This window comes from Rhipicephalus microplus, chromosome 6, assembly GCF_043290135.1.
Source record: "Rhipicephalus microplus isolate Deutch F79 chromosome 6, USDA_Rmic, whole genome shotgun sequence".
NCBI classification, from domain to species: domain Eukaryota; kingdom Metazoa; phylum Arthropoda; class Arachnida; order Ixodida; family Ixodidae; genus Rhipicephalus; species Rhipicephalus microplus.
Genome location: NC_134705.1, coordinates 6,534,661 through 6,554,004, shown reverse-complemented (window position 1 = coordinate 6,554,004; position 19,344 = coordinate 6,534,661). Strand labels below are relative to the sequence as shown.

General features: G+C 45.9%; 1 long non-coding RNA gene across 1 annotated transcript; it reads left to right on the top strand.

Annotated features, from left to right (window-relative positions):
* Positions 1-1,300: 1,300 nt before the first annotated feature.
* LOC142765178 (uncharacterized) lies at positions 1,301-18,293 on the top strand. The gene is made up of 3 exons (XR_012884070.1): positions 1,301-1,509; positions 7,939-8,114; positions 18,169-18,293. It is a non-coding gene; the product is annotated as an uncharacterized LOC142765178 (long non-coding RNA).
* Positions 18,294-19,344: the final 1,051 nt, after the last annotated feature.

Sequence of the window (19,344 nt, the reverse complement as noted above, 5' to 3'; positions counted from 1 at the left end):
ACGCGATGCGCACCTTCGCGGCTAGAACAATTTTATTTGTCAGGACGTGTTTACCGGCCGCTCAGTCGCCTCTCGAAGAAGCGGGTTTGAGTCGATTTCTCTTGTGTTTTAAAACTGTGCTTGCGCGTTGTGTTCGTGTTTTGTGTTCTGCCAGTGCTGCTGATTACGAAGATGCGCTATACTCAAGCGAAGACGTGTGACCATAGAATATACTTTTACAGCGCAAACATAAAACGATCCACAAAGAAAGCGACGACACACACCAGCGCTGACTAACAACTGACTTTATTTCGGGATATGTCAATGCATAAATACCTACCAGGACTCGGTGACTAAGATTTTAGGTGATTTTAGCAGAGAAGGACGAGGTCTGGTGTTTACTTTTGAGCTCCCACAGAATGGTGTTTTACAGTTTTTAGAATTAAGGCTCGAGTTTTGTGAACGTCATGTGTGTTGGTCCTATCATCCACGCGCAACTAAGGACTTGTTACCTTTTAAGTCGGCGCATTCGAAAATTGTGAAAAGAGGTATTGCGATGGGGGCCATGGAAGCGGCGCTTAGAAAATCATGCACTCACAAGATGCACGATAGTTTCGCAAATCAGATCAGCCGACTTTTGGCTGCGGGGTTCCCAAGGTCGCTTTTGATTGCAGTGGCGGAAACACTCTTCCAGAAAAAGAAAACTGCCAAGCGGGCGGACGCCGTACAGGACATAGCGAGGCCTGTGGTGGTCCCGTATATGCATGGGATATCCCATCAGCTCAAGAAAGTGGCAGGCAGACATGGGGTCGCTATGGCGCTGTCTGCCCCGAACAAGCTTTCCAAGCTGTGCTCCCGCACTTGCGGTATGAACAGAGGAGGTTGCAAAATCCGACACGGTGTGACTTATGTCCCGTGTGCCGTCGGCGTGGTTTATGCCATCCCGCTCTCGTGTGGCAAGTTCTACGTCGGAAAAACTGGAAGATGTATCAACGAGCGGCTCAGGGAACACGCTCAAAAAGTTAACAAGAACGAAGATAAAGGAGCCCATCTTGTGGCTCATATTAATTCTTGCTGCAATTGTGAGCCACGTTTAAGGGACGTCGATCCTTGGCAGGAGTAACAATGAACATGCGCTGCTGGCTTTGGAAGCCTATCATATCAGAAAAAGGGCTCAGCTTTGTATAAGCGACACGTCTCTGACGCTGCTCCCATCTGAGTTTCAGTTCATTTCATCACGTATGTAATACACGGTTTCATTTCTTTTGTCAACTCTGATTGTTCCTCTGAGTGTCTGTTATCTGTCGAGATGTGTGGCGCATGTGCGGTGAGGTTGCCCAGGAGGTATTTATGCATTGACATATCCCGAAATAAAGTCAGTTGTTAGTCAGCGCTGGTGTGTGTCGTCGCTTTCTTTGTGGATCGTTTTATGTTTGCGCTGTAAAAGTATATTCTATGGCTATGAACCAACTAGGCCCAAAAGAAGTTTTACTGAAGACGTGTGAGTTCGTATCGTGGAGCACTCGCCAGGTATGTACCACACTGCTGCTGTCGGCGCTTTGTTATCACGGTATGGTTCCTTTTGGCGTTGCGTAAGTGGTTGCCAGACTGGAAGGGTGGAAGTTGCCAGACTGCCGCTAAATTTAGCCGATTTTTTTGTAGTTGTTTTTTTGCAAAAGTTTGGTGCTATCCGCGGTGCACTTCTTGGCTGAAAATTTTTCTCCTGTAGTTGTGGCTTCTCCGTAAGAGTTTGGTGCTATCCGCGGTGCATTTCTTGGCTGAAAATTTTTCTCCTGTAGTTGTGGCTTCTCCTTAAGAGTTGGGTGCTATCTGCGGTGAATTTCGCGAGTGCATGAGCGACGCTGGCCGTTTTAATTAACGGAAGGAACCGCGCCTAGCAAAAGTCGAGCACGGTGCTGTCGTGCAATTAAGAGGCCATTTTAATTAACGGAATGAACCTCCCATTACAGAAGTCGAGGCGCGTTCTCTTGCTGTGTGCGCAACTGTGCGATTAAGATATCGCGTCTCAGTATTAAGGATTACGGGGAAAACTGAATAAGAGTCGCAGGAGGTGATGCGCTGTCCCCCCCTCCCCCCTTACTTTTCTTTTTTTTTCTCTCTCAGCTGATCGTGTCGCGTCGACCGCGCGCTACGACGGGGGACGCTACGCTTCCCCTAGCTGTGTCAGCACAAGACATATCGTTCGGACTCGTATATACATGTGATGAATAAGCGTTTCAAGGCTGGTTAATCGGGGTACGTCGGATATGCTACAGCTATGTACGCCTGGAAGGCTGCTTTATCGAAGCAGATGGAGCGAATTAAGCGCGACTTGCGCGTACCTGTAAATGGGACCCAGCCGACGAGCCGCCGTCGCTTACAGGGCCCCACCCACAATAAGCACAAATTGTTTCTGAGCTCAAGAGCTCAGTATAAAACAATAGGGTGGGTACATAAGAATAAAATGGCTTAATATGTCTCACTACACGCTCATCACTCACGATATGGCAGGGATCCCTAAACAGGATATCGGCGAGCGATCACCTCCATTAATCGAAGGAAAAGGTCTTTCACTTTGAGACGTGCAACGACCAAGTACGTCTCGAGAAGCAAAAAAAAGGAGCCTTGCCCCTGTCTACCCAGCATTGTGAGTGTCCCGCGGAGCTGGGACAGCTAGCTGTTTCCTGCAACCATTGTACCTGAAGTGTGGGTCTGCTCGTTTTTTTTTTTTTTTGCCGGGGCTATTGTACGTGACGACTTACTGCATCCTGGGTCACCATAATTAAGCCGGGGTCCTTGCGAATTCCCCATCACTCGGATGTCGGCGGCCGCTTCTGTGCTGTTCCCGACTGTCTGCAGGTCGAACTGCCGCTCGAAGCGATGGCGTCTTCGGCAGTCCAATAACGCGACGGCTCCTGAAATGGTGACAATGTACTTTGCACAACTAACGTTACGGCATTTCATAGGGATCACGATCCTAAAGCTTAGGGATTGCGACCGAGATAGGGAGCACCAAATAAGGAAATTTAAGAGGTTTACGTGAGCAAGTTTGGCCATGTGTCGACGCCCAATGCACCGAGGTGGAGTACGTGCCCTAGGTGGTGTACTGTTTACGTGATACGTGGGTCACACCACGTAGCATCACGTAACGTCGTTCGCACTCCCGCTCAAGTCAAGTCACCGTTGCTGTGGAGAAGGAGGGGCACCGAAGTGGAGTACGTGACCTAGGTGTTGTACGATTCGAGGCGTCTTCGCCTATCCCGCATTTTCACACATATGCTCGCGTCGCGTCGGCGCCGTGACCCACCCCCTCTTTCTCCGCAGACACTCGCGTCGCGTCGGGTCGGCGCCATGTCAGCCAAAGTTCGAGGTCCGAAAAGGCTTCTTTATGTTTTTTTTTATTCCAGGCGTCTTTGCCCCCTCCCCCCCTCTTTCTCCGCAGACACTCGCGTCGGGTCGGCGCCTAGTCAGCCAACGTTCGAGGTCCGAAAAGGCTTTTTTATGTTTTTTTTTTGTTCCAGGCGTCTTTGCCCCCTCCCCCCTCTTTCTCCAGACACTCGCGTCGGGTCGGCGCCTAGTCAGCCAACGTTCGAGGTCCGAAAAGGCTTTTTTATGTCTTTTTTTTTTGTTCCAGGCGTCTTTGCCCGTTCCGTCTTTCTCCGCAGGTGCTCGCGTGGCGTTAGGGCCGTGGCCCATCCACTCTTTCTAGCGCCGCGCTCGACTTCTGCTAGGCGCGGTACATTCCGTTAATTAAAACGAAATTGAAACGGCCTCTTAATTGCACGGCAGCACCACGCTCGACTTCTGCTAGGCTTGGTTCATTCCGTTAATTAAAACGGAATTGAAACGGCCTCTTAATTGCACGGCAGCACCGCGCTCGACTTCTGCTAGGCTCGGTTCATTCCGTTAATTAAAACGAAATTGAAACGGCCTCTTAATTGCACGGCAGCACCACGCTCGACTTCTGCTAGGCTCGGTTCATTCCGTTAATTAAAACGGAATTAAAACGGCCTCTTAAGTGCACGGCAGTGCCGCGCTCGACTTCTGCGAGGCGCGGTACATTCCGTAAAGAAAACGAATTCTGTAATGCGAGGTTCATTCCGTTAATTAAAACGGAATTAAAACGGCCTCTTAATTGCGCAGCAGCGCCGCGCTCGACTTCTGCTAGGCTCGGTCCATTCCGTTAATTAAAACGGCCAGCGTCGCTCATGCACTCGCGAAATTCACCGCAGATAGCACCCAACTCTTACGGAGAAGCCACAACTACAGGAGAAAAATTTTCAGCCAAGAAATGCACCGCGGATAGCACCAAACTCTTACGGAGAAGCCACAACTACAGGAGAAAAATTTTCAGCCAAGAAGTGCACCGCGGATAGCACCAAACTCTTGCAGTAAAGCCACAACTACAAAAAAAAATTTTGCTAAATTTAGCGGCAGTCTGGCAACAACCACCCTTCCAGTCTGGCAACCATTTATGCAACGCCAAAAGGAACCTTGTCTACTTCAGCAGTGTAAAGGCAAAGTAGTGCGAAGTTAAGCGCGGACAAGTTTTTTTTTGTGTGTGTAGAGTGTGAAGCATGCACGCGTAGCGGGAATTCGGTGGCAGATTTGAGCAGTGTGTGGCGGCTGTCCGCCTCTGTTGGCACTGGTGCTGGAGGGGGGTCCTGCTCACGAGCGACCACTATTTTTGTTTATTAATTCTGGGGCGTTTGTCAGCTGTAGACGTTGATGCCTGTTCATACTGTGCGCTATTCAAGGGAACGTGTCTAAGGCAGTTACATCTGCTGTACGTTCCATTTTATACAACTACAGTATTTATACGTTATGACTACCATCAGAGAAGTTTTGGCAAGGTTCTGTTTGGCGTCTCTCAATTTTTTCCTTGCGAGTGACCGAATGTATGCCGGTGCGTGCATCCGTGCCGGCACACGTCTTTATAAACTACCGTGATACTCGAGTTTACGCGTGTTCGTGTGCAGCCCGTTGCATCGTCTTAGGTAGGGCTCGCAAAGGTTGCACCTACACTTAAGTGTTCATGCAGCTCGTTTATTTATAGTAAAATTCTAACGTTCGGTATACTCCAGCAATGTAAGTTGCCTCATGCGGCCTGAATCCGTGCATTTTAAGCCATTCGTTTATACTGAACTGTATTTTAGAACGAATATTTCATGGCTAAATGTGGCCAAATTGCTTTACCTTACTGTGCGAGCACTAATTCAGTCATAAGTCCACGCGTTCGAGCACCATCGATTTTACTCTGCTTGTTTCCACTATGCTTGTATTTTGATTTGGTTTATTAAATATTTTATGCACCTCCCCCAACCTTGGTGTTGAAGCTTTGCTAAACACTTTTATGTGTATGAACGATAAGTATAGTTTATAGCACCACATCAAATGAATTTTTCTGATTAATGACAAGCTTAACAGTATATTGGATAAAGTAAACATTCTAGCCATGCGCTACAGATGTTGGCGGAATCTGTGGTATGTGCAGAATGAATATTTTATTTATCACTCAAAAGTCGCGATAATGTTATAAATCATGGTGAGCATGCATAAGTCATGCACGTATTGCTGGTAAAATGTAAAATTGGACACCGTATTTATTTGAGAATATTAAATATAGACTGCAAGTTTTCAAGCTATTGGCACTGAAGGAATTATACAAATTCGGAAGTCAGTTTCATCAGATCTTATTGCTGAATCACGGTCAATAGCTTCCAAAATTCTGGATCTCAGAGATCGTTGCCGAAGCTTGCATGCTTTATTGGGATGGTGTGTGGTTCAAGATGGGCGCCTCGTGTTTTTTTTTTTTTTTTGCATTGACAGCCTGTGGTATTTGAGTGAGAGGTACTGCCATTTTAGCCAACCAGAACCATTGAAACTGATGACCATAGTTTGGCCGCACACAATAGTAATTTACTGATACCAATTTATGACATTATAGGTATAATTGTCCGAGTGTGAGCAGTTTGAAAAAAGCTACATTAGTTGTATTTGGAATCAAATTCATGGTCAATAACATAGGTTACCTGCAACGGATACTTGATGAAAGTGCATACCATCATGTATGTTGTTCGAGGTATAGCGCATCCAGGACGGGACAGAGAAGAAAACACAGAGCACATACACGGCGCTAACTTTCAACAATGCGGTTTAATCCGAGAAACAGCAATACTTACACCCAAACATGGCGCGTCACAACCACGTGCTAGAACCAGAAAACTGATCTACTGCAACTCATGCGACATTCAAATAATGTAATTCTTTCAATGATAATGATATCGATGGCTTGCTTATACACGCGTCCCCAAACTTAGCAATGAATTTTGCTTCTATGATGAGCCTTGTCATTTGGTTAGTGCTTCTTTCGATTATGCTGGTGCGATTAAAGAGGGGTTGGCACCCGCATTCTTTGCAGTGAATTGCAAGAAAACCCTCAGGCTGTGCCTTGGCCACGTTGTTCTTGTGTTCATTCAGCCTATCATGGATGCATCTACCAGTTTGGCCTATATAGCATGCATCACACGTTAATGGGATCCGGTAGATGACTCCTCTGATGCACGCGACATACCTAATACGATGGTTCTTTTCGCACAGACCTTTCTCTGGGCGCTCCGGTTTCGTCTTTCGGCAAAGACTGTTTAGCTTGATAAGTGCCGAGAAAACTACTCGCACGTTGCAATGTTCTGCTAATTTTTTCAGGTTATGTGAAACACCATGAATATATGGGATTACATCTAATCCTTTCCTTGCTGGCATAGCACGCGTTTTCGCGGCTCCGTCGGAGCGGATTTGCCTCAGAAGGCTTTCCGCGACAGATGTCAGGACGTGTTGTGAGTACCCCGAGACAGCTAAACGTTTTGTTTGCTCTCTCATGCTTAAAGGCAAACAATGCTGGCAGGACTTCTTCAAGGTGTTAGTAAGGCACATCATAACAATCCCTCGCTTGACGAGCTTGGAGTACGCCGAGTTATATGGCAGTATAGGTTTGTTAGCACGAGGGTGATAATACCAGCATGTCTGGTCATCATTAAAAACAAATAGGACATATAAAACCAAATCACATTGTATTTGCCGAAAGACGAAACCGGAGCGCCCGGAGAAAGGTCTGTGCGAAAAGAACCACCGTATTAGGTTTGTCGCGTGCATCACAGCAGTCATCTACCGGATCCCATTAACGTGTGATGCATGCTATATAGGCCAAACTGGTAGATGCATCAATGATAGGCTGAATGAACACAAGAACAACGTGGCCAAGGCACAGCCTGAGGGTTTTCTTGCAATTCACTGCAAAGAATGCGGGTTCCAACCCCTCTTTAATCGCACCAGCATAATCGAAAGCACTAACCAAATGACAAGGCTCATCATAGAAGCAAAATTCATTGCTAAGTTTGGGGACGCGTGTATAAGCAAGCCATCTATATCATTATCATTGAAAGAATTGCATTATTTGAATGTCGCATGAGTTGCAGTAGGTCAGTTTTCTGGTTCTAGCACGTGGTTGTGGCGCACCATGTTTGGGTATAAGTATTGCTGTTTCTCGGATTAAACCGCATTGTTGAAACTTAGCGCCGTGTATGTGTTCTTTGTTTTCTTCTCTGTCTCGTCCTGGATGCGCTATACCTCGAACAACATGAATAACCAACAAGCCCGCCGTGCAACCTTAGTCATGTATGTGTTTAGGTATCATTGAATTTGCTTTCAACGCGCTATGCACGAGCGCAATTCAAGCATGGTTTTGACAAATATGCAATGTGCAAATTGCATTTTCTTTCATAAGTTTGCAACTGTGTTCGCCAAAGACATCAAGAAAGTCTTGCTTGTAACTTCTCTAGTTTGTGTAGATCCTGCTTGTTTTAAGACACACGGTTCCAAACCATTTTAAATATACAAACAAATTCAGTTTTTCTAAGAGACACATGTCACTAAATTGTTTTTTCGGTGTTTCCATCGCAGCCTATGCATGCACCTTGTACGAACTGAGTGTGAAATAATTCCGGACAAGCCTGTCATCAATTGTGGCTCGTGGAAAAGTTGACTTCTGAATGTACAGTAGCTGAGCATGACTTCTGTTTCCTAAGGAAAGGGAACTTCCCTGAGCCACCTGGTTGCTGTATGCAAGTAGCTCGCATGTTCGTATGTTCAATATTAAGTATTTTGTTTTTCTTTGAAAAGTCAGTGCTATAAGTTGTGTGTCTAAAAGCCACCTGTGCAGATAGCTAAGTGTTCAGGGGAACACAATGTGCAACAATAGTTATCACTGTCAGGCATGCCCTTGAATAAGATTCAATAATGAACTTATTAGTGACTGCAGCAGGTGGCCTTGCACGTATTAAAATTTTGAGCCGGTCACATTTCTTTATGGGTCCAAAGAATTCTGGCATGCCTGTGCTCAGATATCCCGCTGGAAAGTATAGTTGTGGCTTGTATCATTATGCAAGCAGGACAGTGAGCACTAGCACACAGCTACTACTCCCTGAGGTGCCGCATTTAATCTGATCATGGATCGAAGCCATTGACAAGCATTATAATGGTTACCTTTTCACTACCGGCTGGAATAGCAAGCACTGACTGCTTGTCTCACCAGGAGTAATGTTTTGGTGATCCTCGCTGCCTTGCATGCGTAATCATGAAAATTTTCAATTCAATTTCAAAATTTGTTTTATTGTTTTCTTGTACAAGACACATGAAACAAAAGGATGTTGGGGCTAAAAGCATATAGCCTGACAGAGGACCCAACACCCTTATATACAGTTCGTACATTAAAAAAAATTGAAAAAACAGCTTTCACAGCATCAGTCCTTCATGAACAAACGAAGCAACAGAGAAAAGATAGCTACCAAAAAATATCATGTTACATTGAATCTGACTGACTGTACAAATCTTGTAATATACTTACTACATAACGTACCTAAATAACAATCACTCAGGAAAGAATCAGACTAGAAACATTAGAGACATGTGATACATACCATTATATTGCCGCGAATGTAATAACAGACAGCGACGAATCGACGTCTTGCTTGCCCTCAGACCAGGAAGCAAAAGCCCTCTTCTTTCTTCACTTCCAAGGGATTCCACCTACAGGTGATGGCTCATACCCATTACCTGTGACATTATTCCCTCTCCTCGAAAAGCATAGGCTCGACGCTGGTAATGAGCGTTGAGAAAAATGAGAAAGAAAAGATGTTACCATGGAAACCAACAACTCAGTCATAAGGAAAAAAAGGGGCTGCTGTCATAGAAGTACTCAATAAAGAAAGGAGTTAGGACACAAGACAATCAAAAAGAAACGAAAGTGACAAAAAATAGTCATTGCATGGCAAGTTAGTCCACGTTCGATGGATGACTTGAGAAATATGGCCTGAGCCTTGACTTGTGCGCCACATCACTTTGAGGAAACCGACGGGAACGTCTTGAGGTGCCCTCAGGGAGAACTTCATACGTAACGTCAATGAGTCGGCGCAGAACTTTGTAAGGGCCGAAGTAGCGCCGAAGCAACTTATCAGAGTGACCACGCTGTCGGATGGGAGTCCACACCCAAACTTCATCGCCTGGTTGGAAGGTAACTTCTCGGTGTGTAAGGTTGTAGCGGTGTGCGTCGGTAGTTTGGCGAGCCTGAATACGGCGTCGGGTGAGTTGACGGGCCTCCTCGGCGCGTTGAACAAACAATGCAGCATTCGCGTTGAACATGCTCAAGTTGTTGGGAAGGAGCATTGCGTCGAGCATTGTAGTGACCTCTCAACCATGAACTAAGTGAAATGGGGTGAAACCTGTACTCTCTTGGACTGCTGTATTGTAAGCAAAAGTTACGTAAGGGAGTATATCATCCCAGTTCTTGTGATCAACGGCCACATACATTGACAGCATATCTGCAATGGTCTTGTTCAACCGTTCAGTGAGTCCATTTGTTTGGGGGGGATAACCCGTGGTTTTCCGATGTTCTGTACCACTTAGTCTCAGCACTTCTTGAAGCATCTCTGCGGTGAAAGCGGTACCATGATCAGTAATTATCACAGCTGGCGCTCCGTGACGAAGTACGATGCTGGTGACGAAAAACTGCGATTTTGGCTGCGCTGGCTTTGGGCAGGGCCTTTGTTTCGCTGTAACGCGTTAAATAATCAGTGGCAACCACAATCCACCGGTTTCCAGACGAAGAGGTGGGAAATGAGCCGAGCAAGTTAATGCCAATTTGATTGAATGGTGTCTTCGGCGTGGCGATAGGCTGTAGTAGTCCTGCTGGTCCGACAGGTGGAGTCTTACGGCGTTGACAGTCGCGGCATGTGCGGACGTACTGCTTGACTGTCTTCGTGAGGCGGGGTGAGTAGCATGAGCGGCGAATTCTTTCCAATGTGCGGGTGTAGCCAAGGTGTCCAGAGGATGGTTCGTCGTGACAAGCATGTAAAATATCGTCCCGAAGCGAGGTCGGTGCAACCAGTAGGTAAGTAGCCTGGGTATGGTCGAAATTTTTCTTATAGAGGACTTTATCCCTGATGCAGAACGAGGCCAGCGAACGTGCAAAGTTTCGAGGAAGGCTGCGTTTTCGGCCTTCGGGGTAGCCAATCAGCGGGCTTAGCTCCATGTCGTCACGTTGTTGTTGAGCCAAGTCGGTTGCTAATACAGAGGAAAGGAATGTATCGTCCTCTTCAACGTCTGCGTTCGTACTTCCAATTGGCGCACGTGAGAGACAGTCAGCATCAGTGTGTTTGGGTCCTGACTTGTGAAGAATGACTGTAACGTCAAATTCTTGCAGCTGAAGGCTTCAGCGTGCTAGACGACCGGAAGGGTCATTGAGGTTGGCGAGCCAGCATAAAGAATGGTGGTCGCTAACTATCCTGAATGGTCGACCGTATAAATAAGGGCGAAATTTTGTTATAGCCCAAACAACGGCTAAGCCTTCTTTTTCTGTTGCAGAGTAGTTTTTCTGTGCAGATGATGGTGTTCGACTTGCATAGGCAATCACGCGCTATACGCCATTTTGCCATTGAACCAGTACAGCTCCAAGTCCGACGTTGCTGGCATCCGTGTGTTGGCATCCGTCTGTGGCAGCGTTATCGTCAAAGTGGCCGAGTACAGGTGGGGCTTGGAGATGGTTTCGTAGCGTGTCAAAGGCGTGATGCTGATCATGACCCCAAACAAACGGTACGCCGTCTTTCGTAAGTTCATTTAGCGCTTCAGCCATTTTAGAAAAGCCATTGACGAAGCGTCTGTAATATGCGCAGAGTCCCAGAAATCAGCGAAGGTCGCGCTTGTTCGTTGGGACAGGAAATGCGGCAACAGCTTTCGTTTTCTCAAGGTCTGGGTGTATACCAGCGTGGCTGACAACGTGACCAAGAAATTTCAGTTCCTCGAATTCAAAGTGGCATTTCTCAGGTTTGAAAGAAAGTCCAGCTGTTCGAATCGCCTGAAGAACTGCCTGTAAGCACTGGACGTGCTGCTCAAACGTGTCCGAGAAGACGACCACATCGTCAAGGTAGACAAGACACGATTGCCATTTTAGCCCAGAAAGAACCATGTCCATCATTCTCTGAAAAGTAGCTGGCGCCGAGCATAAGCCGAAGGGAAGGACCTTGAACTCGTAGAGTCTGTCAGGAGTAATGAAGGCGGTCTTTTCGCGGTCGCGCTCATCAACAGATATTTGCCAATAGCCGCTGCGTAGATACATGGAAGAAAAGTAACGAGCATTGCGAATGCGGTCCAGTGAGTGGTCTATTCGTGGTAAAGGATACACACGTCTTTCTTTGTGATCTTGTTCAACTTTCGGTAGTCGACGCAAAATCGCAGGGTACCATCTTTTTTTCTTTACTAACACAACAGGGGACGCCCAGGGACTGGTCGATGGCTGGATGACATCGTCTTTGAGCATCTGCTGGACCTGTTGGCGTACAACGTCTTGTTCTTTTTGCGAGACTCTGTAGGCATGCTGTCGAATAGGTCTCTCGGTAGGCTCGGTGATAATACGATGCTTGGCAAGCGGTGTTTGGTTAACTTTGGAAGTCGTAGCGAAGCGGTCCTGAAATGAGCCGAGTAGCTTCAAAAGACGTTCCCGTTCGGCGGACGGTACCATCTTTTTTTCTTTACTAACACAACAGGGGACGCCCAGGGACTGGTCGATGGCTAGATGACATCATCCTTGAGCATCTGCTGGACCTGTTGGCGTACAACGTCTTGTTCTTTTTGCGAGACTCTGTAGGCATGCTGTCGAATAGGTCTCTCGGTAGGCTCGGTGATAATACGATGCTTGGCAAGCGGTTTTTGAATAACTTTGGAAGTCGTAGCGAAGCAGTCCCGAAATGAGCCGAGTAGCTTCAAAAGACGTTCCCGTTCTGCGGACGGTAGACCCTGGTTTACGTCGAGAGTGCTTGCGAATGTCTTTGCGGAATTGTCGCACGACGAAAGAGCAGATAATGTTGAGGGACCAGGGACGTCGGCAATATCCTCAAGGTATGCGATCGCAGTGTGTTCGGTTAGATGGCGATACTCCTCGCTGAAATTCGGGACTAATAGGCAAGCCTGGTTTCTACTGGGCTGAACAATACCTCGGGCAACGCAGATTTGTTGTGCAAAAAGTAGGGACAAATTTCCTTCTGCAATTACTGCATCGGGGACGTCTTGGTCACATTCAACGTGGATAAAAAGGCTGCTGCGGGGAGGCAAAGTAACAGATTCGGAGGATACACGTAGGGCAGCCTTCGATGAGCGGGAGTTTTCCTGTTCAGGATGAAACGGGTCCTCAAACGACAGCTGCAAGTCTTGTAGGTCAATAATTGCGCCGTGTTCGCGAAGAAAGTCCAGCCCCAGAATGAGTGGACGGGAGAACACAGGTAATACGAGGAAAGACCCTGTGAACGTCGAAGCACGGACTCGAACACGGGCTATGCACATTCCAGTTGGCGTGACGAGGTGGCCCCCTGCTGTGTGCAGCGGCGGTCCTTGCCCAGGAGCAGTTACCTTCTTCAGTTGGGATGCCAGGGCGCTGCTCATAACTGAATAATCGGCGCAGGTGTCGACGAGGGCAGTGACGACGTGATTATCGACGTGTACGGTGATGTCGGCGGAACGGAAACAGTCTTATGACTTTTGCAAACGACTGAAAAGTCAGAACGGTCTTCGTCGGGTCTTTGCGTCGAGGGAGGCTCTTTGATAGTTCGTTGGGACGCGGCTTCACCCCCAGGAGCTGCGGTTTCTAGTTTCCCCTGTGGGGACTCGGTGACTGGCCTCTGAAAGGAGCATAAAATTACGAGGGAATGCTAGGTGACATGGGGCGGCGAGGTGATGGTGATCGTGATTGGGGGCGTTGACCAAGGCGAGGAGCTTGCTGGCCCGTAAGGTACGCTTCGATGTCGCGGGGACGCTCACCGTAACGCGGGCACCAAGCATCAGGGTGAAAGCCATGGAGACCAAGTTGGCGGTACTGGCAATCACGGTAGACGTGACCCGCTTTGCCACAGTGGTAGCAGAATGGACGGTTATCTGACGTACGCCACATGCAGGCCTTTGTGGCGTTCTGCCGCGATCAAGACGGACGATAAGTTGGTGCACTCGGAAACCTTGAGGCGGGTGGCGGAGTCGAAGAGGTGCCCTGGAATCGATGGCTAGCCTGATCCATTGTCCCTATGGTGGGATCAGGGCCATGTGGTGCAGGAGATCGCAGAGCCGCCGCATAAGTCAGCACAGGGGCCTCAGGCCTTGTTGGCGCGAGTGGGGTGACCACCTGTCGAATCTCATTTCGGATTAAGTCTGCGCGAGCACTTACGGGTGGTTGGGGTCCCGCTGCTTGGAGTTGGTGCAGCTCATCCCGCACGACGCTTGTTATGAACTCAGCGAGGGCATGCCTCTCGCTATCAGCCCCGATAGAGCATGCAGCAGGGGTCACGTCATGGCGTTCATACTGTGACGACCGATACTGGAGAGTACGCTCCATTGTGGTTGCCTCATTTATGAACTCTGCCACAGTCGTCGGTGGATTGCGCACGAGTCCGGCGAAGAGCTGCTCTTTTACCCCACGCATTAAATGCCGCACCTTCTTTTCCTCGGACATTGCAGGGTCAGCACGCTTGAAGAGTCGAAGCATGTCCTCGACAAACATCGAAACTCTCTCGTTGGGTCGTTGGTTCCGAGACGAGATAGCCTGCTCCGCTCTCTCTTTCCTTTCAGTGCTGCGGTACGCATCACGAAACTGTCGGCTGAACTCATGCCACGTCGCAAAGAAACCCTCGTGATTCTCATACCACGTTTTGGCAGAGTCTTCTAACTCAAAGTAAACTCTCCGCAGCTTGCGAGCTTCATCCCATTCGTTGATGTTGGCAACTCGATCAAAGTGGTCAAGCCAGTCATCAACATCTTCATAAATGTCTCTATGAAATGAGCGTCGTGTTTGCGGCGCATGAAAAACATGCAGGAGAAAAAAATAGGCGTCGTTGATTTGACTCGCCTGGTTCGTAGTTGAAGTTACCATCTCTTCTTGAGAGAGGAGACCGTATTCGGGAGAGTCCTCGAAGACGCGACTGCTTCTTGCCGTGGGAGCTGTAGCTGTCGCCAAGTAGCTCGGTGTGTCGGCTGAAAATCTGCAGCCGAGGCGCATTTACCCAGCACCTCCACCAGTGCCGCGAATGTAATGACAGAGACTACTTGCTTGCCCTCAGACCAGGAAGCAAAAGGCCTCTTCTTGCTTCACTTCCAAAGGATTCCACCTGCAGTTGATGGCTCATATCCATTACCTGTGACAGTATTTTATAGTTAATAAAATACATGTAGTACAATATTTCCATCGCCCGACTACTATCATTACTAACATCAGTATTTTTAGGATCCGTCAAAAAGTATGTTTTCCTGCATTAGCACTTCTTTAACTTGTATCTTAAATGATTTTTCTGTAAAATCAAAATTAGGCTTATGCTCTAATTTGTTTAATATGCAAGTTTTTTGATGGGTAAAGGTTTGTTTCGTTGTGGACGGCGTAAGATTTGGCGGATAGGATAAGTGTGTTGTCTAGCTCCTTCGTTGGGCTCATGTAATTATTTGCTGTATATGATTTGCAATATTTTCGTGTAATAGAATTGATCAGCGCGAAGCATAGGATATCTTTGAAATAAAGGTGCTGTCCTCAAGTTTGCATAATTTCCTTGGTGTTTGCAGTATATGCGGAGAACCCTTTTTTCTAGAAGTACAAGTTTCTTGTAGTTAGTTTTGGTAGTTGTTCCCCACACCAGAGCTCCATAGCACAGCTTAGAATAAAAAAGGCAATTGTATAGCTGTTGTTTCAACCATAGGGGATTCAGTTTAGAAATCCTGTACATAATAGCAATGATTTTTGATAAGTCTACACATAGTTGGCTAATATGCGCGTTCCAGCTTAACTCTTCATTAAACGTCACTTCAAGAAACTTCTGGTTTGTCACTTGCTGCAGTTTCATTCCTGCTTAAGTAATAGTTATTTCCTTATCGATGGGTGTATTGCGCGACCTGAATATAATGTTTTTTTCAGCGTTTAATTGCAATTTATTTTGATTCATCCAGCAAGCTAGTGATACAAGATAGTGATTCACACTGTATTCTAATTAATTCAGGTCCCGTGATTTAAAAAAAAGAGATTGGTGTCGTTGGCGTACATTATTAATTCTGGGGAATCAGGTACATTAACTATATTGTTTACGAAAATTATGAATAATAACGGACCTAGCTTAGAGCCCTGAGGGACGCCTCGTTCAAGCGTTATATAACCAGACGAAACATCCTGCATACGTACGAACTCTTGACGATTATTTATATAGCTTACCAGCAACCGACTTGCAACACTTCTAATTCCGAACTTCTCTAACTTTTGCAACAAAATTTTGTGATCTATAGAACCAAATGCCTTCTTTAGATTTAAAAATAGACCAAGTGTATAGTTTTTGTCTTCAATGTTAATTATTATTTTATCTTTGATGTACAAGAGTGCTTGTTCAGTGGATTTATTCTTTTGGAAGCCATACTGACTTTTTGTAATTATCTTGCATGCGTTAACAAATGTAACTAATCAGACGTAAATTAAAGCTTCGAAAATCTTTGAAAACACAGTTAAGATAGATATTGGTCATTGTTACAAGCTGCCACTCTAGCGTCGCCAGCGCGATGTCGGCGACGGGAATGACAGCAGGTTGGTTCGTTCCGTACGCAAGCAGAGACAGTGAAGAGATCAGAGACGTGGGAAAACAAAACAAACTTTACTCTAGGGATATTGCAGCACACAGGATCTAATACAACACTTCAATACAACTAGCAAAATACATCGACACTTGATACAACTAAAGAAATATATAACAGAAACAATAAATCAGCTTACGAGAGAGAACTATTACAAACTACACAAACTAACAAGAATAGAACGACGGAGGAGAAAGTTCGAAGATATAAACAGGTGAAGGCATACGTGTGATGACCGGCAGCGTTGTGTCCCCGACGATCGGATGCGAGAAGTCGAAGAGAATTCTGGCACGACTGCGATGTCGGCGGTGTTGCAACGCTGGTGGCTCCGGGAGGCTAGTGCTTGCAGGTGACTTCGAGCAGGTTGAGCTAACTCGAAGCGAAGTCCCGATGTCTACGTTGCAGACGTTAATATCGCGTCACAACAAGACGAACGGCTAAGTTTAGGTGGCCAGCCGATACAGAGCCACACTAAAAACTTCTAGAAGAGATGCTTGTTGATCTGTTTCTACACAATCTTGGTCAGCGACTAGTCTGCCTAGCAGGGCAAAATCCTGCACTTAAATCCCCCTCGTGTCTCCTCGCTCTCTTCCTTGGGGACAAGTGACTTCTACATGGGTCCAATCATGCGCGTTTAATTGATGGAAACTCCGCCCCAAAAATATTTTGACCCCACCCCTTTTTAATTGGGAGAGGGCCCTCAACTAGCGAGAGTGACAACCTGTCGGGTTGTTGTCATACGGCTTGGCCACCAGAGCGTTTCCCACGCTTTTCCCCGTGGGAACGGTCAAACGTTTGGCTCTCAGCCGGTGCGTCTCGTAGTCTAATCCTTGTTCGGGGTATACCGCGGCCTTCTACGATCTTGCAGACGCCGCCACAGTTACAAAAGGATTAACCGTCGGCGGCGACGTTCTAAGAAGAGCACCCCATTTTGCCCTTCTCGGCTCCCTTTTATGCGCCCGCCGCTCTCACGGTCAGTGGGGGAGTACGGCGCCCGTTAATTGCCGTGACGTGGTGTCGCCGAAATAGGCCGTCCGTGACAGTCATAATAAACACAATACAAAAAGTCACAAAAGCACAATAACCTTCGGAGTGGAATATCTTAAAGCATAGACATGCTCGATGAATATTTCCAAGTGGGATTGTCTAGAAACACGACTGCCACAAACAGTTCTATGCAAACATACCCACTTATTGTAGACACCGAAATTTCGGTATTCTTAGTTGATTGGGCAGCTGACATCATTATTGTCTTACTTTGTGTTCCCCTGGACACATAACTTATCTGCAAAGGCAGTTTTCTGTTCTTAAGGCTGAATTTTATTACAAGCACAAAGCACGTCTCTGAATGTGTCAGTGCTGTTTTTTAAGGTTTTATGTCATGTTTAATTTATGTGTAATCTGCAGTGCACTTAAAATTGAACTTTTTGCATTGCAATAAGGCTGTAGCAGATCAGTGGTGTAATATTGACTGAATATTTTATTTTATTGTTATTGTAACCTTATTTTATTAAACAAGTCTCCTTAAACATAATTCTGTAAGTGCAATCAAGTGATTTTCTAATGTCATATCTAACTTTGCCAATACCTAACAATATCTGATATATTAGTGATACCTAACCATGTTTAACATTGTTAATGTTGACTGACAGAAGGCGCTCTGAAATACTGTAGCGTTTTTAACTTCACTGTGTCTTTTGTGCGAGTATTTTGGATTAGAATTAAAATTCGGGGTGTTGCTAAAACCACAATTTGATTGTTAAACACAGATTTGTGGTGAAACCTATTAATTTCAACTGCTCATGGTTCTAACATACCTAAATTTCGGGGTGAGAAAAAAATCCCTTGTTCACCTGCTGCTTTTTGGCTATAACAAATAGTCTACCTTTATATATTTGCTACTGAGCCAATGTGCTTGCTAAGCTAGCCTTCTGAATTTCGTTGCACTGATAGAAGTCTGCTCGAAGAGAACAGTTTGTGCCTTTTGTATGTGTGCAGGTTCCTGGACCAAGCATCTGGCCAGCCCCTCAATCGCTTTGTATAATTATAGTTACTATAAAGCATGCAAGTTTTGGAACAAAATGTGCAGTCATTGTTATGTTTAATAAAGGTTACAAGTACGCAACAATATTTGTTGAAGTTTTGCATTTACTTTCGGATGTACAGTATAATGCATTCTAGGCAAGACCAGAAACAATAATGAGTGGACGTTCAAAAGCCCGTCTTGTCTCCAAGCAAAACAGATTATAGTAATGATAGATCGCAGTCAGTAATTGATTCTTTCAACAATTATGGCACCAATTTTGCTGATTATATTAGTGTCAGCAATAATTTCATGCCAAACTACGTTGCTGTTTCTACTTGTCACTCTCGACAGTGAAAAGCTAAATGCACCGATTGTAAAACGCTGGCATGGTGTAGCAAATTAACCACGAAAAACGCTCAACAAGCTGGTTTACATGAAAAATAAGTGTCTAAAAAGGTGTTAAAAGATCTAGCAAAAGTCTATTTAGAATCTTGGTAAGAAGTTTACTACACTCTAAAAAAAGAGCGAGTAAAAAGGGTGTCTTTTTGTCCCACAACAACAATCGTCATCTATATTGTGTTCCGTCCTTGCGCTATCGCCCCGCGCCCGGTACATTCCGGTCAAGATCAACATCCCCATTATCAGGGTTACATTGCATTCTCGATAGGAAAGTGGTCAGCACCGAGTTTTCAAGAAAGGAAGCGCACGCAAGTCTGATGACGATTATTGTTGTGGGACAAAAAAACAACCTTTTTACTCGATATTTTGTTAGAGTGTAGTCTTCTGATAATAAAAGTATAGTAAATGTTTACAAAGGTTCTTTAAAAATCTTGAAAGACATTCTTTAGACTTCTTGCTAGAAGTGTTCTAGCCGTATAATAATGTGGCGTTAGCACAGCTACAGGAGGTTTTCAAGCTGCTTAGGTTTAAATAACATCTCAACAAGACTTGTATACTTTTGGACTATCCTTTTGGGACATTTACTAGAAGTTTTTTAGCTTTTCTTGTGTTTCGTAAGAAGGCACGAGTGAAAATTACACCATTCACTGCAAAGCACCAGTTCTATACTTCACTATTTAAAGCGAAAAATAGATAAATCTAGTTGGTGGTTCACTAAGTATTACGGCTAAGTGGCGTTAGCCGCCGCC